The sequence below is a fragment of the Triturus cristatus genome, chromosome 5_1, assembly GCF_964204655.1.
Source record: "Triturus cristatus chromosome 5_1, aTriCri1.1, whole genome shotgun sequence".
Lineage (NCBI taxonomy): Eukaryota > Metazoa > Chordata > Amphibia > Caudata > Salamandridae > Triturus > Triturus cristatus.
In genome coordinates, this window is record NC_140587.1 from 499418743 (window position 1) to 499442456 (window position 23714).

Below are 23714 nucleotides of genomic sequence, written 5' to 3' on the forward strand. Positions count from 1 at the left end.
GAAATGGAATGCATTGCAGGGACAAACTAGGTACAAGTGGAGGAGAGATTATTGGAGATGTTTTTTGAGCAATAATACCTATCTTAAGAATGGTTTTCAATGATGTGAAGATTAGGGAGTTGTCAAAAATTGCGGATTAGTTATCTACAAATATGGCTCAGTCATTATAACTCGTATATGGAGAGATGGTGTCGAAAAGGGCTATGGTGATGCAGAATCGTCTTGCTTTAGATGTCCTATTGGAAAAAGAAGGTGGGGTCTGTAAAATGTTGAGGGTTCAACAGTGCTGTACTTATATACCTGATAATAGTAAAGATCTGAAAAAGTATATAAGTAACATCACTGAAATTCATAGTGAGATACATGATTTGGCCACTGAAGGTGGTGGGAACAAATTTGGAAAGGGATTTCAGAAGGTTGGAAACTGGTTTGCAAACCTTGGAAAGGGAATGCTTTTTTATATCTTGAAGCTCATCATTATAGTTGTGGTTTGTGTGATCATGTTTTTGGGGGATGTGAAGGCCTATAAATGGCACAAGGCGGGACAAGCTGAGAGATCTCTTAGGGAACGAGAAGGGAGAATGGAGAGACTGCAGGACAGTCACTATGAGAAACTCAAAAGCTTAGAGAAGTTCCAACAGGGAAGACAGGCTACAACTTCTATTTAGGTTGGTTCCTTCTCCAGGGAATTGTGTTTGTTATGATGACACTTGTCATCAGCGGGAGGCTCCGATGGAGCGTGATGGTGTTCTGAACATTTTAGGGGTGCATCATAATCACTGATAGTCCTGCATATATTCCTATGTTGTATTAACTTTTGATCATTAGACGTTTTCAGTAATAACACATGAAAGTACAGATGGTAGGTAAAGTGTTGTGTTATGTAGAAGAGACAATATATTCTTCATTTTCTAATTCTGTAATCCATAGTGTTTGACACCATCTGCCTAACGAAAACTGCTTATGTGTGATAATGTGTATGCTTAAGACGTGCACCATATTAAAGTTGTGCATAGATTTGATAAAACTGCATTTATCGTATAGGACAACATAAGGTGTTTGCAGGTAATGTGATTTGATGTGCTTTGTAATGCAATGACGTAGAAGGGCCTAAATGAAATGTTCACTTATTTGTGTATTTGAAAGGCCTGTGCGTTTAACTCTTATGTTGGGCAATTTCTGTAGGCCAGAAATGTATTTTCCCTGGGGGCTCTATTGCGAGGGTTTTAGAGAAACGCCATGTGCATGTTGGATTTGTTCGGTTCTCAAGTTTCTGTTGCAGGTGCAGAAAGTCGTCTTTGTTAGTTAGAATAATGTCTTTTGTATAGGAGAGTTAGATTCAGGAGGATGTGATAGATTTCGCTGTAGAAAGCTGAAAATTGGGAGCTGGTGTTCTTTCTCCTTGAGGAAGGCTTGGGAATCAAGGTCATAGAGCCAGGAGCTGGAAGCACCGATACCACATGAAAAATCACCTATGAGAAATGTCCAGAGAGATGAGGTGATCTGTGGGCATGTTTTATTTTCTTCTGTTTTGAATTAGGGATAGTGCCCTAGGAGGAGACAGCAGAAAAGGGGAGAGGAGACCGAAGGAGACAGAAGGAGCATCTCAGAGCTAGCACTTTAGCTTTGGCTACTTGACCCATACAACTTGAGTGTACTTTTTAGGAAGTCTTCACGTGCTGACACCTTTTTCCTGATTTTGCCTGTGAAATGCTAAGCAGGGATGTCATGATAGTGGTAGTGTAGGGACAGATTAATGCTTTTTATTTATCCACGCCAGATATAGTCTGAACTTGACATGGGGGCAATCATTGCCTGCGTTCTGCTTCTGGAGATTGTCATTCTGTTCATGATCCATCACATTAAGTTGGCCCGTAGGTTTGGATTTGTACAAGTTCCCATGTATTTCTATAACCTCGTAATAAGGTGCTTGTATATTCGGCTGTTTTTGGCCTTGTAATAAACCCACTAAATTGGAACCTGGAGTCGGTGGTTCTTCAGAGTCATAGTCCCTGTAAATTGTGATCTTGTTTAATGATTGGTTTCCCCCCTCTACACTTCTCAGAAGCAATAAAGGCTCATTGTCCCGGAGTTCCATATTACATTTTGAAGAATAACTCAACCCTTTTTCATCAGAAAAGGGTGACAAAAGTGCTACAGGACTTGTACAAAAAGCCTTTAAATGCAGAAAGGCAGTTGTTTGCAGCAATAGCTGGGGGAGTAGGATATTGACAAGGCCCAATTGTGTGTGGTGGTTTCAAGATCTGTTATAATGGATATATCTACAAAACAATCTGCCGGTAAATATATGGCTTGGCGTAGGAAGATGTATGAGTGTAAATAAAGGGTGGGGCGTCTACTGGCTGGCCGCATGATGCAAAAGACAACTCCGGGGGAGATTAGGCAAATAAGGGACCCAGTATGTGGCTTAGTCTCAGGCCAGGCAGGTATAAGCCCTTCGTTTCAGAGGTATTATCAGTAGTTGTACTCGGAGGAACCCTGTTGTGGGAGCTAAGAAATAAATGTGTATCTATAGGGTATGCCTTTTAAAGGGCTATTTTCGGAGAAAAGGGAATTGCTGGAGGAGCCAATCAGGGGAGAAGAGGTCAGTAGGGCAATTCAGCTGGTTCCAACAGGAAAGGCGGTCAAAACTAATTTAATCCTGGGATAATTTTGCAAGGCGTTTGCCCCCTCCCTCCAAGTATTTACGAGGGAGGACTTTGTAGCAGCACAATCAGGTGGGGTGTTATCAGATTCATGGGGTTCAGCTAATATAATAGTGTTCCCAAAGAAGGGTAAGGCGGCCCATGAGCTCGGATCATACTGTCCAATCACTTTGGTTAATGGCGATGTTAAAATTTATGCCAACATTTTGGCTATTCGATTAGTGAGGGTGATCAAGAAGCTTGTCTTCCCGGTTTAGCATAGGTTTGTCCTGGGGCGCAGTAAAATTGATCATATTCGCAGGGCAATTACCTTATTCGCCAATGCAATGATCGCCGGAGACCCTATGGGTTTAGTTGTGCTTGATGCATAGAAAGCCTTTGATAGGGATATTGGCAATAATTGATAAAGAGGCTTGGGTCTGGGTTTTATTAATGCAATTCAGATGCTATATCGCAATCCAGTAGCCAGGACTTTGGTAATGGGAGGACTGTCTGACTTAGTGGCCGTAGGACGCTGCACAAGACAGGGATGTCCCTGCTCTCCCTTATTGTTTGCCTCGTATATTGAGCCCCTAATTAGGAAGATCAAAAAGAATAGCACAGTAATGCAGGGGGAAACAACATTTTTAGCATATGCTGATGACCTAGCAGTCACTGCTCCCAATCCAGAAGGTGCCCTAAGAGAAATTAAGAGAGAGATGGTGAAGTTTGGGCAGATCTCGGGTTATCTTTTAAACCAAAATAATACCAGGTCATCGCCAACAGTTCGGTTCACTTGAATGATAGTCTGGTAGTTCCGCATGAAGTTTACCTCGGGCAGATATTATGGCAGATGTTGGGGAAATTGTAGATATAAATCTGAGCCCACAGATTCAGAGAACTAAATCAGCTTTTGCCAGAATGAACAGTCTAAAGCTCACATTGATTGGGAGGATCAACGTTGTTAAAATGCTGTTTTTTCCTAAGCTCTTGTACTTCTTTAGGGCTATTCCCTTGGATATAGAAAGCTGCTGGTGTAGGACTTTGAACCAGTTAATTTCTAGATTTTTGCTGGCCTACTTGTGTCGCAGGAGAGCCCTCCATTTTTTTCCTCTCCAGAGGGAACGGAGAGGTTGGGCTGTCCCTAAACTCCTGCTGTATTACTGGGCATCGACCCTTCAAACAAATTGCAGTTTTATTAAAAGGGTATGGAGAATGAGGTGTAGGAGTGGCGGACTCTCCATCACCATACAAACTATTATTGGAAGATGAATCCAGGGGCTGTCTTTTATGCCACATGGAGTTTGGTTATTTTAAATGGCTCAGATTTAAAACCTTGACCTGTGCATTTAAGGTATGGACAGCTGTTCTGAAGAAATTTGGGCTAGGCTCTGTCAACCCATAAACCCCTATGAATAACAACAACATGCTTCCAGATATTTTTACCAATGGCCATGTGAGGCCCTGGAAGGAGAAGTGTTTGACGAATTTTGGGGACCTCATGGGTGATGAGGGGTTCTCTCTTTTGTAGAGATTAAGAACAAGTTTGGGCTACAGAATAGGGAATTTTCTAAGTACTTGCAGATAAGGGGGTTTGTGTTCAAAAAGGGGGTGGCTGTGGCATTTCAAGGGTTGAATTGATAGATTTGCTTCTCAAATCTAAACCCTTATAGGGTACTCTGTATAGGCTTGTGAATGATAAAATGGTGGCCAATCTAGCGAAGCATGTTAGTAGGTGGAAAGATATGCTGCAGATAGGGACTGGGGAATGTGAGGATTCTCTGTATCTTGCGCAATCTTCTTTTATAGCAGCCAACATGCAGATGCAATACTTTAAAACCTGGTTTAATCCATATCACCCCCGCAAAGATAGCAAAATGGGGGGGATTAGCCGGTACACACTGCCCTCGCTGCAGCTGCTATGCGGTAGATATTATTCATATTCCTTCTTCCTACCCCAGCCTGGATGCCCTCAAAAGAGATATTCATAGTATGCTTGAGACTCAGCTGGGGCTACGGACAGCAATTACCCCCAGTTCATTTTGCTAGGGGTGGGCGATGTAGTTTTGCAGCATACTCAGGCATTTCTATTCATAGCCATGACGGTGTTAAGACTCTGTTTGACCACTGGTTGGCGAGATCCGACTCCACCTACTAGCCAACAGTGGATGGCCAGACTTTTGGCAGTATATTTGTTGGAGTCAGCGGTTTATGCCCAAAAAGGGAGGCGGGTAAAGATGAGAGGGCTGGAAATCTGGGCACCCTTGAGGACCTGGGTGAGAGGTTTGGATGGAAACGCCATGCTGGGGGTTGGGAACACAAGGGACACAAGGGAGCCATGATGGGAGATTGCAAGGGGTTATTTAGTGGGATCTCACTAAGGATACATAGTCCTGGGCTAATTCAGTATTTTTGGCTACAGTTGGGTGATATAAGAGGATTTTTTTGCGATATGTTTGACTTTGCACTGATGTATGTAATATCCCTAAGGATGAAAATGAATTTTCTTCAGGGCGTGGAACGGTTTAGTTTTTTTGCTAAATATTGTGCAATAAAGAAAGTAAAAAAAACACTATATATATATATATTCACTGAAAAAAACACAGGTTTCTGGGACATTATAGTAAGCTGGACATTTCACTTGTACAAAACCAGAGAAATTTGGCTGTTATAGTTAGTTGAGCTAACTATATTTCGCATGGGTTCTCATGGGCCCACGTCAAGGACGACGACACCATCAAGACCATGAACACCATCCACTCCGGCTCACCATACGACCCCTGCCCTCACCACATCTTCAACAAAGCAAACCACATCATCGCACCCCAACTCCGGAAGATCATCAACAGCTCTTTTGAGTCTGCTACCTTCCCGGAAAGCTGGAAGCACGCGGAGATCAACGCCCTACTCAAAAAACCCACAGCGGACCCAAAGGACCTCCAGAACTTCCGGCCCATCTCCCTGCTTCTGTTCCCAGCAAAAGTCATCGAAAAGATCGTCAACAGGCAACTGACCCACTTCCTCGAGGAGAACAACATCCTGGACCCGTCCCAATCAGGATTCCGCAGCAATCACAGCACCGAAACCGCCCTCATCCCTGACACAGATGACTTCAGGACCCTACTGGACAACGGCAAAACCGCGGCCCTCATCCTCCTGGACCTCTTGGCCGCTTTCGACACCATCTGCTACCAAACCCTGCGCACATGCCTACACGACGCAGGAATACGCGACAAAGCCTTGGACAGGACCACCTCCTTCCTCACTGACAGAACCCAGAAGGTTCACCTCCCCCTTTCCATTCTAAAGCCACCAAGATCATCTGCAGCATGCCCCAAGGATCATCCCTCAGCCCTACCCTTTTCAACATCTACATGGCACCTCTCACCAACATCGTCTGCTCGCACAACCTCAACATCGTCTCCTATGCCGACAACACTCAGCTGATCCTCTCACTCACCAGGAACCCCACCACCACCAAAATCAACCTCCAAGAAGGAAGGAAGGCCATTGCCTACTGGATGCAGAACAGCCGCCTGAAACTTAACTCAGGCAAGACAGAGGTCCTCATCCTCGGCTCCACCCCCTCCGCCTGGGACGACTCTTGGTGGCCAACCACCCTGGGAGCCGCACCCACACCCACACCCACCAACCACGCACGCAACCTGGGGTTCATCCTGGACTCATCGCTCTCAATGACCCAGCAAGTCAACGTTGTCTCCTCCTCCTGATTCAACACCCTCCGCATGCTCAGCAAGATCTACAGATGGATCCTCACCGGAACCAGAAGGACGGTCACCCAGGCCCTCGTCAGCAGCGGACTGAACTACGGTAACGTCCTCTACGCAGGAACCACGGCCAAGCACCAGAAAAGACTCCAACACATACAGAATGCCTCCGCCCACCTCATCCTCAACATACCCCGCCACACCCACATCACCGCCCACCTGAAAGATCTGCACTGGCTCCCAGTTAACAAGAGGATCACCGTCAAGCTCCTCAACCATGCTCACCAAGCACTCCACAACGCCGGACCAGCATACCTAAACAAATGTCTCACCTCCTACATCCCGAACCACCAGCTTCGCTCTGCAGACCTCACCCTTGCCACCATCCCACGCATCCCCAGGACCTCCACCGGTGGCAGATCCTTCTCCTACCTCACCGCCAAGACATGGAACACCCTACCGACACAACTACAATATACCCAGGACCTGCTGACCTTCAGGAGACTTCTCAAAACCTGGCTGTTCGTGCAGTAGCTGCACCCCCCTTCAGTGCCTTGAGTCCCTCATGGGTGATTAGTGCGCTCTACAAGTGATTGATTGATTGCTTGACCCCCGCAATGCACCTCAATGCACCGCTGATGATGTAACATATTACATCACTCATGACATGGTCAGTGACACCACTGATGACATCTCAAATGAGATCACTGATAACATCACTGATGACATCATCCAGAGACTGTGATTTTTTTTAAAGTTTAAGAATGTTACTTATAGATATGCAAAGGTGTATTCTTCAATACATGTGTAAGGCTGTATTGGTGAGTGAATGGATGTCTCAGTGGTATATGTGTGAGTAACTACATATGTGAAAGGCAGTATATGTGAATGTTGGAGTATATATGTGACTATATGTGAGAGCGAGTGATTGTGAGAGTGGCTGTATAGATAAGAGTGTGCTTGTGTCAGTGATTGTATAAGAGAGTAAGTATGTGTTAGTATGAGGTGGTGTGTGTATAACTGTTTTGGTGAGTAAATGGCAGTGTGATTGAGTCTTTGGGTGACTGACTAGGTGTTTGAGTATCTCTGTGGTTTTGTAGCAGTATGTGAGTGTCTGTATTGGTATTTAGTGCATACATCAGAGGATGTATTGATGAGTGACTGCATGTATGAGTGACTGTATCGGTGAGTGAGTGGATGTGTGTAGACCTATGAATCAGTGAGTGGGTATGTACTAACTGGTATTGGGGTAGCTATGGTTTTGAGAATGGTAGTCTGTATTTTAGAGTGGGTGTATGAAAGGTTATATTAGGCTGTGAGGAGGTGCATCAGATATTAAGTGGATGATGTCATCAGTGATGTCATCAATGATGTCATTTGAGATGTCATCAGTGATGTAATCAGTGATGTCACTGACCATGTCATGAGTGATGTAATATGTGAGATCATCAGTAGTGCCGGGGCGTGAGTTATAGTTAGCTCAACTAACTATAACAGCTGAATTTCTCTGGTTTTGGACAAGTGAAATGTCCAACTAACTATAACGTCCCTGAAACCTGTGGTTTTTTAAGTGACTTTCAAATGTTTTTTAAATGCTAATTTCGAACTATAATGTCCCTGAAACCTATGTTTTTTTCAGTAAATTTTAAAGGTTTTTAACTACTAATTCCTAACTATAACGTCCCTGAAACCTCTGTTTTTTTCAGTAAATTTCTAAGGTTTTTTAAATGCTAATTTTTAAATATGCCTACATAGGTAGGACATGTGCAGAAAGATGAAGAAAGATGCAGAAAGAAGCAAGAGATGTGTAGAAAGAGGCAACAGAAGTTCAGAAAGAGAAAGAAAGGTACAGAAAGAAGCAAGAGAAGTGCAGAAAGAACCAACAGAGGTGCAGAAAGAGGCCTACTTTTACTGTACCTTACAACAGACTCATGCAAAGTAGCCTAATCACTAATCCTTCTCCCAAGATGTCTTAAACCTCACTTTTTTCTTGAAGGTTCACTATTAATCGACTGCTCAGAATGTTAGACCTACCTACCAAATACAAAATAACAATTCTAAGCATATCACTGTTGTCTGACCAAGTTTGTGGAGGTATGCATGAGTGTCTCTGCTTTTACAGAGTGACATATTACATAAAAATAAACATAGAAATACTTGAATACCTGTGTTTCAAACAGCATACGCTGTAAGTATGTGTACAAAAGGGTGTATGTATTTCTTTCTGCTCATAATACAGGGCACATGACTATTCAATAGTATATTTGAGGGGCTCTATAACACCTATATACATAAGACATGTCTACCTGTGCAACGGAATGACAGAGCAGAACTGAGAACATTTAACCACCTATAGAAGAAGCTACCCACTTTTTAAGCTACCATCTTTAGATGCATAACACATGTGAGAATACATATACGAGTAGACATATACCTCAGTCTCAATAGCACGCAGAAATTTAAACTTGACAGCTTGCACTTCCCATTTGAGTACAAAAAGAGGCAAGAGAAGTACAGAAAGAAGCAAGAGATGTGCAGAAAGAAGGAACAGAGATGCAGAAAGAGGCAAGAGGGGTGCAGAAAGAGTGAAGCGGGGTAGAGAAAGAGGCAAGGGGCTGCCAAAAGAAGCAAGAGAGCTGCAAAAAGAAACAAAAGAAGTGCAGAAGGAAGGAACAGAGGTGCAGAAAGAGGCAAGAGGGGTGCAGAAAGAGGGAGGAGTAGTGCCAAAAGAGGCACAAGGGTTGCAGAAAGAAGGGACAGAGGTGCAGAAAGAAGCAAACAAGTGCAGAAAGAAGCAACAGAGGTGCAGAAAGACAGATGAGGGGCAGAGAAAGAGGTAAGTCAAGTGCAGAAAGAAGCAACAGAGGTGAGAAAAGGGGGAAGAGGGGTGGAGAAAGAGGCCAAAGGGGTGCAGAAAGAAGCAAGAAAGGTGCAGAAAGAAACACAAGAAGTGCAAAAAGAAGCAACAGAAGTGCAGAAAGAGGCACGAGGAATGCAGAAAGTGGGAAGAGGGGTGCAGAAAAAGGCAAAAGGGGTGCAGAAAGAAGCAAGAGAGGTGCAGAAAGAAGCAACAGAGATGGAAAAAGGGGGAAGTGGGATGAGAAAGAGGCAAGAGGGATACAGAAAGAAGCAAGAGAGTTACAGAAAGAAACAAAAGAAGTGCAGAAAGAAGGAATAGATGTGCAGAAAGAGGCAAGAGGGGTGCAGAAAGAGGGAGGAGTGGTGCCAAAAGAGGCACAATGGTTGCAGAAAGAAGGGCCAGAGGTGCATAAAGAAGCAAAAAGTGCTGAAAGAAGCAACAGATGTGCAGAAAGACAGATGAGGGGCAAAGAAAGAGGTAAGCAAAGTGCAAAAAGAAGCAACAGAGGTGAAAAAAGGGGGAAGAGGGGTGGAGAAAGAGCCAAAGGGGTGCAGAAAGAAGTAAGAGAGGTACAGAAAGAACCAACAAAGATGCAAAAAGGGGAAGTGGGGTGGAGAAAGGCAAAAGGGGTGCAGAAAGAAGTAAGAGATGTACAGAAAGAAACAAAAGAAGTGCAGAAAGAATGACCAGAGGTGCAGACAGAGGTAACAGGGGTGAAGAAAGAGGGTGGCTGGTGGAGAAAGAGGCAAGGGGTACAGAAAGAAAAAAGAAACCTACAGAAAGACACAGAAGATGTGCAGAAAGAAGGAACAAAGTTGCAGAAAGAAGCAAGAGGGGTGCAGAAAGAGAGAAAAGGGGTGCAGAAAGAAGCAAACAGGGTGCAGAAAGAAGCAAGAGACGTGCAGAAATAAACAAAAGAAGTGCAGAAAGAAGGAATAGAGGCGCAGTAAGAGGCAAAAGGGGTGCAGAAAGAGGGGTGTGAAAGAGGCATGAGGGGTGCAGAAAGAAGCAAGAGAGGTGCTGAAAGAAGCAACAGAAGTGCAGAAAGAAGGAACAGAGTTGCAGAAAAAGGCAAAATGGGTGCAGAAAGAGGAATGTGAAAGAGGCATGAGGGGTACAGAAAGAAGCAAGAGAGGTGCAGAAAGAAGCAACAGAAGTGCAGAAAGAAGGGACAGAGGTGCAGAAAGAGGCAAGAGGGGTGCAGAAAGAAACACATAAATACAGAAAGAAGCAACAGAGGTGCAGAAAGAGGCAAGAGGAGTGCAGACAGAGGGTAGAAAGTGGCACAAGGGGTGCAGAAAGTGTCAGGAGAGGTACAGAAAGAGGAAAAAGTGGTGCAGAAAGAGGGGTGTGAAAGAGGCATGAGGGGTGCAGAAAGAAGCAAGAGAGGTCCAGAAAGAAGCAACGGAGGTGCAGAAAGCAGGAACAGTGGTGGAGAAAGAGATAAGAGAAGTGCAGAAAGACGCAACAGAGGTACAGAAAGGGGATAGAGGGGTGGAGAAATGGCAAGAGGGGTGCAGAAAGAAGCAAGTGAGGTGCAGAAAAAATAAAATAATGTGCAGAAAGAAGGAACAGAAGTGCAGAAAGAGGCAGGAGGGGTGCAGAGAGAGGAAAGGGGTGCAGAAAGAAGCAAGAGAGGTGCAGAAAGAGGCAATAGGGTTGTACAAAAAAACAAGTTAGAGCAGAAAGAGGTAACAGAAGTGCAGCAAGAGGCTAAAGAGGTGCAGAAACAAGCAAGGGTGTCCTGCACACCATTAGTACCAATTTAACACCCACATTTAGCAATAAGTAACAGGTGACTATTCTAGGTTTGCAAAGGACCATCCACTATGCTGTAATACTTGTCGCTGCATTTTTGGTAACGTTTGAGCCGTTTGAGCTAGAAACAAGGCTTTTTTTGTTCAAATCTGCAGATTAGGCAGCAGATGATGGATTATGTGGCTAATGCGGAAAATGTATAATAGTGCGAAAGTTGGTGTAGCCAGTCGCATGATTCCAGTGGCCCTACTCATACCTCTGACTAGGTCCAGAAGTGCTCCTCAGTGATTCCTTCTTTTTTATCTCATTGAGATCATTTTTTAGCTTCTATGGAAATTAGGAAGACTAAACCTGATGTTACCACTCCACAACACAGACTACCATACCACATAATTACTCTCCATAACACAGAATCCCACTCTACATAATTCCTGTACACTAAAGACCACATACCTTCTATTCACTAATTTCACTGCACAACATACCACATAATTCCACCACACACAATGTACATCCACTCCACTCCAAAAAACATTAGTAAAAAACTTTTACATTTACAATGCCAATAAGTCTAACTCTTGTAAATGCAAGACCTATTACATTACAAATGCTTCTTTATCTGGTAGTCACATTTGCAGAGTGGTGGAGAAAGGGGGCTGGGCCTCTAGCCAGCGCTCAGGAATTCCGCCGCATAACACTTACAGGAGGTACCAGGAGGGCTTCTTGGTCCCCAAAGTCCCTCAGGAGTAAAGTGGACTTCATCCCTCAACCAGCACTCTGCCAGGAGGCGCGTTTGCAGAGTGATGGAGAAAGGGGGAGCATGGCCTCGGCAGACCTCTTAGCAATCCCACTGTGTGGGACTTAGTGGAGGTAACAGGAGGGGTAGTTGGCCCCCAAGGCTGACCTTGGGGGCCAACTACCCCTCCTATTACCTCCAGTAAGTCCCACACAGCAGCCTTGTTAAGTTGTCATAGCAGGCCATGCCCCCTTTCCCCATCACTCTTCAAACAAGCTCCCTGGTGCGTTCTTGAAAAGGGATTAAAGTCCACTTTGCTGCGGGGGGTGCTTAGGGGCCAACTAGCCTACCTGATACCTCCAGTATGCCCACGATAGTGGAATTGCTGATAGGTGGACACCACTCTGCAAATGTGCCTCCTGGTGCACTCTTGGTTGGGGATGAAGTACCCTTGCCTCCTGAGGGTCTCTGGGGTCCAACTAGACCACCAGCTACTTTCAGTAAGCCCCACACATCTGGATTGCTGAGAGTGGTCCGAGGCCACGCATCCTTTTTACACCACCCTGCAAACACGTCTCCTGGCTCATTGCTGCTCAGTGATAAAGTCCACTTCAGTATTGAGGTCCTCAGGACACAAGAGGACCTCATCGCCCCACCAGCAGTGCATGAAGAGGAGTGTTTACAAAGTGGTATGAAAAGGGTCATAGCCTCGGATCACCTCTCAGCAATCCCACTGTTTGGGGCTTACTGGAGGTACCTGGTCGGCTAGTGGCCACTAAGACCCTTTAAGATTCTAGGGGACTTAATCTCCCAACCCAGAACAAACCAGGAGGCCCATTTGCAGAGTGGTGCAGGGAGGGGATGGGACCTCCGGCAAGATGCCGGCTTCTCTTTTATTTATCTTTTAGAAGGGGGGGGTGTGGCACCCCTTCTCTTAGTAATTTTTGGGCACTGGGAACCCCATCCCCAGGACCTGAGCCTTTAAAAAAATAAATACCTGTAAAGGGTCCATGCGGCCCCCCTCCCAAGGCCTATTTCGGCCCTGGGGACCCCATCCCCAGGGCCTGACTTCTTTTTTATTATTTTTTTATTATTAAAACTGGAGGGGGGACTACATGGCCCCCCTTCCCTGGGCCACTTTTGGCCCCAGGGACCCCATCCCCGGGGCCTGGATGTGTTAAAAAAAATAATAATTATGTATTAGGGAGGGGGCCGCATGCCCCCCCTTTCTTGGGCCACTATTGGCCCCGGGGACCCCATCCCCCGGGGCCTGGCTAGACTTTAATATTTTATTATTTTGGGAGGGGGCCGCTTGCTCCGTCCCTGAGGCAAATTGTCACCCCGGGGACCCCATCCACCAGGGTCTGACCTTATGTTAAGGACCACGGAGGGAGCCACGGGGGGAGCCTTAATTCGCCCACAGTCTCAGCCGGCTCCCCGCCTCCTGTGGGAGCTGGCATTGCTTTTGGACAAAGGGAGCTGCTGACCTGCAGCTCCCTTTGTCCAAAAGAAATCTGCTTCATTTCATGGAAGCGAGAGCAGGTGTTCTGCTCTCACTTTCATGAAGCGAAGCATAGTTTGCAATGACAGGGGGGAAGCCACGCTCTCGCCCTGCCATTGCAAACTGCAATGTCCCGGGGGAGGGCACCCCGGGACATTGCCGGAGCCAGCCCTAGGGGGTGGCGGCCCACAGGGCCATAGAGGGCTCCAGGAGGGGGGCCACATGGCCCTCCTCCCTGCAAATGAAAAGCAACTGGGGTCTGCAACAGACCCTTACCTGTAATTACATTTTGCCCTGGGGAGGTGGTGGTCCCCAGGGTAGTGTGGGGGAGGGGCAGGATCCCCCACACTTTCTTTAAATATATTTAAGCCCCAGGGAGGTGGCGGTCGCAGGGGTTACATTTGCGAGGCCCTATACAGCGGTAAACGGGTTGTGCTTCCACATAGGTGCTCTGGTATGCACTAGAAGGTCACTTAAAATGAGAACCTTTCTTTTCTTGAAACAAAAATAGACTTATCAAAATTTGAGTAATTTAAAAACAGATTCTTCCAATGTTTGTTGCTGATCTGTATGCCATGGCACAAATTAAATGGTTTTCCATGTGGCACTTTGCCTTTTAAGGCATAGTTAGTGTCTTCTTTACAAGCAGTGACTTCAAGATACTTTATTACCGAACATGACTGTAGTGATTCATGTTTGATTTCAGTGTATCATTTAGTGCATACAGTTACAGTTCTACATATGTTGTTTGATTTGATAAGTGATTGTGTATTTATGTCTATTTCTGCAGGTAAACTCAGTGTGGTATGAGTGAGTATCCATTGCATGTGTTTTGGGTTGTGTTTGTCTTCTTTATTCATTCACATTTTATGAATTCTCCAGCCTGAGACAGGAGATACGATGTAAGGATCTTACATGCTTCACAAAGGTTCTTGACCCTTTAATGGCTATGGTGATGGGCTGAAACATGTTGACAAAGATCACAGGCTGGAAGATAATAGGTCGCTTTAAACATCCAACAAATAGACAATTTTATATCCACTTACCTTAAAAAATAACTCTAATCCCCACATGTAATATCAAGATTGCACATATTGTTTTTAGCCAAGCCCATCCTGGCACGATATCTGTTAGGATGAAGCATGTCTGAAGTTGTGGGTGAGGGCTGTTTTTTCTTATTAGAGGGATTTTGAGGCACATTTCAATAACAAGTATTACTGGTTATCTTTATCTCGTACCTTTCGTGCAGTGGTTCCCATAACCTCTCGACCAGGGTGAGGCAGATCTTTCCCCCAAAAAGGTAGACTCATGAAATGGAATATAATTAGTTGACACTACGTTTTGCATACATCTCTATCTAGCCATCATAAATACATTTGCTTGCCTTATTGTGTTCCCTGTGTTTATTTCCTTATTGAATTCCATTAGATCAGGTTCTTCTCTTGAACCTTTACCCCCTGTTTATTTTAGTAAATTGTCCCCTCAGCTTTTTCACAGTGTGTGTTCAATCTTTTGAACTCCACGTTATTGGAAGGATTAGTCCCTAAAGCCTAGAAACATGTGATGATAATTCCTCCACTGAATAAGCGAAATCTTGATCCACTCAATTGGTATAACTATAGTCCGATCTCACTATTGCAATTATTTGCAAAAATGATGGAAAAGCATGTAAATCATGAACTGTGAGCATTTGAAGAAACTAAGCATCATCTTCACCCCTCAAAATCCAGATTCAGGGCTGGTCACAGCAATGAATCTACTTTGATTGGAGGCACTGAGCAGCTTCGGCTTTGATTTGATATAGGAGGTAGGCAGGGTGGTGCAGTCCATGGGACTGCCATTTTGAGATAAGTTTGGGCTGCATAGGTGTAGCCCAAAAATAGCCCACCGGCTATATAGAGTTCAGGTTTGGGCTCCCAGCCACCACTTTACTATAGGTTCTGGTGACCTGGTGGCAGGGAAGTAGTGATTATCAAAGTTTTTGGTAATTTTAGGGAAGGATTATAGATTTTGAAGATAGCTGGTGAGCGCAGTTAGTGGTTAGAGCAATATATGGGTGCTTACCGGTGATGGAGGATGAAAGGGTTTGTGAGGTGATGCACCTCCTTCGTGAGGTGGGACACATGGACTTGCTACTCAAAGAAGCGGCGGGCCCAGCACAGCCAGCGTGCCAGCGCGGAGGGCGTCAGCGGGGGCGGCAGCATGTTCTCCCCCGAAAAAAGTGAAAGCAGTGAGGGGCCATGATGAGAGGGTAAGTGGGAGGGCTGCTCATCCGGGATCAGGCAGGCGAGGGCCGGGTCGCGTCTTGCGGCTCTGGCCTTGAGGCTGCGGTTGTGGCAATCAGCACCTCGTGGAATGTTAGGAGGGGAGGAGAGGTGGGAGCTCGAAAATGAGGTGGAGAGTGGCTCTGAAATAAGGACAGGCTGGCTTGGGGCTGGTGGTGGTGGTGGGTTGGAAGAGCAAGAATGGGGGAGGGGGAAGAGGATGAAGTGCCTGAGGACTTAGAACCGGCTGGGGACCAGAAAGTGTGGGAGGGTTTAGATATTTTTGAGTCATGGAGAGAGGAGGTTTGTGTGGCAACTTGATACATACTTGGCACGAGGGGGGGTCACTTCAATGGGATAAGGGAGCCCCAAATCAGAAGGGAGGGTCAAGGGGGTTGCTGGGAGGAGAGGTCCAGATAAGCATGGAGGGGAGGAGTCAGCAATGGTTCAGGGTCCAGCATCAGCATTTATTGCAGCTATGCTGGAATGGAGTGGGGAGGAAGAGGGAGGGGAGGAGAAAGGTGAGCAAGTAGTGGAAGCTAGAGCGGTTGACAGAGAGGTACAAGAGAAGAAGTGGCAGGGCAGAAGGAGGAGGCCGAAGGGGACAGGTTCATGGCAGGGAACCAGTACACCAGTCCAGCCGTTTGTATTGCAGGGTGACGTATGGTGCGGTGAAGCCGATTCAGCAGAGCTGGGAGCAGTTTACTGGTGCCGAGGTAAAGAGAGGCCTAGGCCCAGGACTGCATACTTGATATCGACAGGGGAGCCCGTCACAGCCAGCACAAGTAGGCCCAGAACGTCCTTGCTGACCCCAACACCTGGTGGGTCTGGCATGACCTACAGAGAGAAAGTGAAGGTGGGGCGTGCGTAGGTGTGCCGGAGAGGCACGGAAAGGTACAGTAGGCCCCCCCGGACACCCACCAGAGGATCAAGGGAGGGGCAGCCGAAAAGGCTCTGCTGATAGAGGTATACTTGTGCCTGGAATGGCCGCAGGAGGTTTCTGGATGCTGGATTTTGACAAAGAGAAACTTGAAGAAGGCAAGTTGTGGGAGGAAAATGAGAAAGGGCACAAAGGGACGTCTAATGTTTTGCCTAGTGTGTTACAGGGGCAAGCAGAGAGACCAGCAAGGGCGTTGTGGCCTGCGACAAGGCATGCAAGAGCAGCAGATGTTATGGGGCCACTTGCGAGACAGACTGCATCTTTACGGGCACCTTTCTTTGAGCCAAGTAAGACCAGGGACACGAAGGGGAAGCCTGTAATGGTTTCATTGGCATAAGCATGGGGGAGTTTCAGGGACAAGTGGGGAGAAAGGTTACAGAAAGGTAAGTATGTGTCAGATGTGGGAGTGGGCCCAAGAGAGGCTGGGGGTTTGGTTGGTACTGAGGAGGAGGGTTGTTCAGGAAAGCGAAGGATACAGTGGATGAGAGCAATAATGGAGATAAGAAAGAGGGACCAAAGAGTAAGGAATTGAAGTTTAAAAATCTACCTTAGAAGGGGGTGTCAAAACCTTTGGGGGTGCACCTGATGCTAACCACCAAAGAGCCATTTTGAAAGGGGAGTATGTATAGATACTTAAATTGCTACATCTGGAGTTTAAATCCAAAGTAGGGTCCAAAGAAGAGAAAATGAGTTGGCCAAGAGGCTAAAGGAGCTCTTGATGATCAAAAATTGGAAGGCAGGATTCCTGATTTATGCAAGTGTGTATTGTGAGAAATACCAGGAGGTGCTGCATAGCTCTCTTTAAATATATGGATATTATTATGAAGGTCCAAATCAAGGGGGGAGGATATGCATGGGCACACTATGATGAAGAATTCAGGGCGCAGCTGGGATGGGACCCTGAAGCCAAATGGGGAGAGCTAGAAGCCGACTTGTGGCAACACATGATGTGGGCAGTGAAATGTGGTAAGACCAGCGGGTTGCCCAGAGTTTACCGGCCCTTTAAAGGGGTGGGTGAAACAGGGAAAGGTCAACAGGGGGTCAGGGGGAATTGCTGGGACTTTAATAAAAGGCTGTGCATGCGCAAGTGTTGTAAGTTCCGCCATTATTGTTCAAAGGGTGGAGGGCGGTACCCCCTGGTCAATTGCTTTGGGGTGGGCACCACCAGGGAGAAAACCGTTGGCAGCAGCCAGGGGAAGTTCGGGGGGGGCACCAGCAGCAGTGTACAGTGACTCAGGTGGTGAAAGGACGCAAGGGGTTGGGACCAAGGGCTCATACTCCTGTTAAGTTAGACAGGTTAAAATGTTTGCTGGAGCTCTACAACAGGCGGGAAGATGTAAGGGTTTTACGGGAGGGGATTTGGTTGGGTTACATGGTGCAGCAGGGCAGGAGGTTGGCAGACAATTTACACTCAGCCAAAGAACACAAACAGGCAGTGTAGGACAAACTTGACATGGAGGTATGGGAAGGGAGAATGGCGGTCCCTTCTATGACTGGCCCATGAAGAATTTGCTTGTGTCTCCTATTGGCGTAGTCCCTAAGAAAGAAGAGGGCCAATTCAGACTGATCCAGCACTTGTCTTGGCTGGAAGGACGATCAGTTAATGATTTCATTGCTGAAAATGCGGCCACAGCACCCTATTCCTCAGTTGACGTAGCCATGTCACTCGTGGTGGCGATGGGTGCAGGGGCACTGATGGAAAAATGTGATGTGAAATCTGTGCTTCAGCTGCTCCTAGTCCTCCCAGGCTATTTTCAGTTCTTAGACATCCACTTTGAGCGAACGTGGTACGTGGACAAAGCATTGTCGATGGGGTGCTCTATCTCGTATGCACTCTTTGAATATTTAAAAATATTTCTGCAGTGGGTTTTTTCCTGGTGCACAGGGCACCTGTTGGTCACTCACTATTCAGATGATTTCTTTGTTGTGCGTCTACCCAGTTTTGCGGGCTGCCAGAAAGCAGTGGAGAGATTCTAAGAGCTAATGGGAGATCTCAGCACCAGAGAAGATGATGGGCCCTAGCACAGAGCTGTCATTTCTGGGAATTGAGATTGATTCTGTAGGAATGGTGGCACGATTGCCTCAGGAGAAAAAGGTGAAAATGCTGGCATTGTTGTGGGACATGCTGTCACGCGATAAAGTCAAGGTGACGGATATATAGGTGCTTTCGGGGCACCTTAACTTTGTATGTAGAGCAGTCAGAGCTGGGAGGATTTTTGCAGGTGGTAACCTCACCATCACATCCGGCTATCAGCCGGGTCAAAGAGGACTTGAGCATGTGGGGTGTGTTTTTGTAGTTTTTCAATGGGGTTTTGTTGGTGTGCGATGGAGACATGACTGGGATGTTCAAATGTTTTCTGACACAGCAAGGAGCCTAGGTTTCGGTCTTTACTGGCAAGGGAGGTGGTGCTCCGAATCCTGGCTGGAGAACTGGCTCAACGGCAGCAGGAGTATCGCGTTTTTGAAGTTCTATCCCCTGGTGGTTGCAATAATGCTTTGTGGGGAGGAACTGGCACACAAAAGAGTGCTGTTCTGGGTGGATAACATGGTGGTAGTGTGGATTGTAAATTGCTAATCTGCCAGGGATGAGCAATTTATTAAATTGATGAGAGTATTCGTGATGGGTTATCTGCATAATGACATTGCTTTCAAAGCTTTGCATGTGCCATGTGTGGACAGTGACATTGCAGATGCTTTTTCGCGTTCACAGTGGGGGAGATTCAATGGGCTGGGCAAGGACGTCGACAGGACCCCGACAACATGCCTCGGCATCTGTGGTACATAGGCAATGCCAGATGTTACAATTGGTGGTAGGGTCGCTTGCCAAATCCACTAGGGTTACATATATCTTGGCTTGGAAGGAGTTTTGCATTTGGGTGCGCAGAGGTGGGACCAATTGTGGTTGCACTCATAGTATGTCATACAATATATAGTAGACCTGTTTGAGAAGGGTTTGACGAGGGCTACCCTTGCCAGGAAGCTAGCAGGGATTGCATTTATTGGTAAATTGTTATGGGGTAATACCCATCAGTGGGGAAACTGGGACGCAGACCCTTTGAAGGTTGGGTGCGGGAACAGGGCTCGGTAGCAAAGGCCAGAAAGCCAATCTTGTAGCAGTTATTGTGCTGCCTGATATCGGCATAGGAGGAAACATGCCTTTTTTCCACTTTGATGGTGTGGATGTTTTTCGGATAATTATGGGTGTCATAATTTTTGGGGAAAAAAATAGTCAAGGGAGGTGTCTTGGGAGCATGTGGTCATGCTCAAGGGGTTGGTCAAAAACTGACCAGCGGGGCATGTGTAGATGGATGATTTTACAGGCAGGGGTGGCACCAGGTCTGTGTTCTCTTACATGGGTGGGAAAATGGTTGGGTCTTTGTGGAACAATTAGTGGAGAAGTCTTCAGGCATAGGGCGGGGGAAGAATGACAGCTTATCAGTTGTTAGCGGTTCTCCGGAAAGCTCTACAGCACTCGGTAGTGGATGGGGCAGCATATGGGACACATTCTTTCCGCATTGGTGCAGCGTTGGAGGCAGGTCGAAGAAGCTGGGCTCAGGATGAAATCATGCCGCTCGTCAGATAATTTTCACAATGTTATAGGCGCTATGTGAGGGGGTTAGAGGATTAAATGGGCACGGTTGACAGTAATTTTTGAAAATGTTCCTTTTGTTTCTTGCAGGTTTGGTGCATGGCCCAGAAGCGGAGGAACTGACCATCTGGGTGGTTGGACACTCGTTTGTTAAATGGGTCCAGTCCAAGCTCCTCAGATTTATTTTGGTCAAAACTTAGGTTTCAACAACCGTTTATTTAAGATCACGTGGAAAGGGAAAGGAGGCATGTGCTGGAGAGAGTTGGTCCCTTGTCTGAACAGTATGTTGGTGGGCAGTCAGCGCCTGGATATATTAGTTCTGCATTTGGGGGAGAATGATCTTTGCAAGGAGAAAGGGGTGGTGCTAATGCGCAGCATGAAGAGGGATTTAGCCCTCATTAAGGAACAGTGGTCAGGGTGTTTTGTCCTGTGTATGGATTTTGTGCACAGAAGGGCTTGGAGAGGTTCGGTTAAGCCAGGAGCAGTGGAGAGCACATAGAAAAGTGAATAGTGAAATGGCTCATTTTTGTAGGGGGATTGAGTTTGGCAAGATCTGCCCTTCTGATATTCGATTCAACACAGTGGAGTTTTTTCGGGGCTTCGGAGTACACCTATCTAGAATGGGTATGGATCTGTACGTGTTGGAAATCAGAGAGGTGTTAGCTAGAACTTTGGATGTACATCAGTAGATGTTACAATATCTGAATGCTAGCATCAGTTGGGGGGCAAAAAAAGGTTGTGGGCCACTCCCCTTTTTTGGGTGGCGGGGGCATGCAAAGTTTGCCAGGTGTTGGCAGAAGTTTGATTGGCGTTGAAAGTTAGTGAACCATGTTCAGGGTAAGGGTAGCCAGGTAGTTCAAGGTGCAGTTTAGGATGTTTGGTTATTTACAGTTTCATACTTGCAGGCATAGGAGGTGGGGTTTATAGAATTTGGTAATTGTAAATGCAATTCATTGTAATGTTTGTAATGTGTTAATTGCAGGGTGGGGTAGGTTGGGGGGTCGTAGGGATGTGTGTGTGTGTGGTCAGGTAGTAGTTAACTGATGTATAGGGAGGTTTTAGTTCTGTAAGGCAGATGCCAAGTTAATTTGTTTGAAATATGCACCTATATCAATAAAGCGGCCTTTTTCACACATATTAAGTGGTCTGTGTCATGGCTGTACCCTATCTCCCAATAGAGCTTTGGAGGGCAGCTGACAGGAGAGAGGTCTGCCTCCCCACCCCAGATAGATTGGGAGGATGGTGCCGTCTATGGGACTGCCATTTTAAGATTAGGTTGGGCTGCATTGGTGTAGCACAAAAATGGCCCAAAAGGCTATATAGGGTTCGGGTTTGTGCTCCCTGTCACCATTTTAGGTTCTGGTGACCTGGTGGCTGGTGGCAGGGAGTAGTGATTAGCAATGTTTTACCCACCTCCCCATCCTCAGAGCTTTTACAAGGGGGGCGTTCTAGAGGAAAAGATTGTCGCTTGGAACAGGTGCGTAGCAGTGCATGCAAAGTTTGCCAGGGGTTGGCAGAAGTTTGGTTGGTGTTGAAAGTTAGTGACCCATGTGCGGGGAAAGGGTAGGCAGGTAGTTCAAGGTTTAGTTTAGGACGTTTGGTTATTTACAGTTTCATACTTGCAGACATGAGAGATGGAGTTAATGGAATTTGGTAATTTGAAATGCGATTCATTATAATATTTTTAATGTGTTAATTGCAGGGTGGGGCAAGTTGGGTGGATAGCAGGGGTGATGATGGGGTCAGGTAGTAGTCAACTGATGTATAGTGAGGTTTTGGTTTTGTAAGGCAGTTGCCAAGTTAATTTGTTTGTAATATGCACCTGTTTCAATAAAGTGGCCTTTTTCATGGCTGTACCCACTCTCCCAATGCTTTTCATACCTTAACTCAGCTGCAGCTGGTGTGAATAATGTAACCCATAGCCATACTCAAGAAACAACCTCATCCCTGCCGTTATTCTCATGGTGATGGACACAGTACTAGTCCCATAGTAATATCCCTTTAACCCTGCACAAAGTATACATGTCTGTCGAAAGATAAAATGAAAAAAGTAGCAACTGACAGGCAATTGCATAAAGTATACCATTTATGATGATGAACAATAGTAGAATATTTTTGTAGAAGAGTTTAGATAAATGTATGGAGAACAGAAAAAAACGGTGCAAAATGTTAAGACTTGGCAATGCTTTTTTTTCTCCTACAATGTTTTGGAATGTTTCTGATTGCTGCGGTTTGTCAAATGTGCAGGATACATTTTTTTCTCTAACCTCTCCCATGTGAAGATATTTCCCAACAAACTGCTTTATTATGCCAAAGAGCCACTGAAACCAAAGTGAAAGGTTTTCAGCTAAAACTGTGTGTAAAAACATTTTCCTCTTGATAAGTTGTGTAAAATGTTTTCCTATGAAAGCACATGGTCATTACCTTTGTTGATAGATATAGTGGGAATGATTTCTGATGAAGCCAGATTTACAAAAGGTTTCAGACTTTTGTAAATGGTTTGTCTTTGAAATTGGATTTGTGGCAATATTTACTTGCAAGTGTACTACTGAGTGAGCAATTTTGTCATGACATTGGAGGTATAGCTTTTTCCTGAACCTTTATTGAAACATGATAGTAGATCCTTCTGTTCCAACTGTGGACTGTTTTGCAAACTTTAATTTTGGTGCTCTTTTTAACCAAATTACCAATGCAAACATTGTGAACATTTTCATAAAAGATAATAATGTTAACTTCAGCTGTCGCAAATAGTGATTTTTAACCTGAAAACCCTGCTGCTGTGCAGCTGTGGGGGTTCCTGAATGCGGCCGGGCTCTGCTCCGCTGAGGCACTAAACCTCTACCCCTCCTTAGATCTTCCGATGACCGGGCTTTGCTCCACCGGCCGGGAAACTACATTTCCCAGCAGCCCCTCACTGGCGACACTGTTGCTGACCCGTTCATCTGCGCCAGGAGGCGTTTAAATCTGCGTGTGGCCCCGAGGACTTGGTGTGCTGCTGTGGGGGTTCCTGAGTGCGGCCGGGCTCTGCTCCGCTGAGGCACTAATCCTCTACCCCTCCTTAGATCTTCCGACGACCGGGTTTTGCTCCGCTGGCCGGGAAACTACATTTCCCAGCAGCCCCTCACTGGTGACGCTGTTGCTGACCCGTTCATCTGCGCCAGGAGGCGTTTAAATTTGCGTGTGGCCCCGAGGACTTGGTGTGCTGCTGTGGGGGTTCCTGAGTGCGGCCGGGCTCTGCTCCGCTGAGGCACTAATCCTCTACCCCTCCTTAGATCTTCCGACGACCGGGTTTTGCTCCGCTGGCCGGGAAACTACATTTCCCAGCAGCCCCTCACTGGTGACGCTGTTGCTGACCCGTTCATCTGCGCCAGGAGGCGTTTAAATCTGCGTGTGGCCCCGAGGACTTGGTTTGCTGCTGTGGGGGTTCCTGAGTGCGGCCGGGCTCTGCTCCGCTGAGGCACTAATCCTCTACCCCTCCTTAGATCTTCCGATGACCGGGCTTTGCTCCGCCGGCCGGGAAACTACATTTCCCAGCAGCCCCTCACTGGTGACGCTATTGCTGACCCGTTCATCTGCGCCAGGAGGCGTTTAAATCTGCGTGTGGCCCCGAGGACTTGGTGTGCTGCTGTGGGGGTTCCTGAGTGCGGCCGGGCTCTGCTCCGCTGAGGCACTAATCCTCTACCCCTCCTTAGA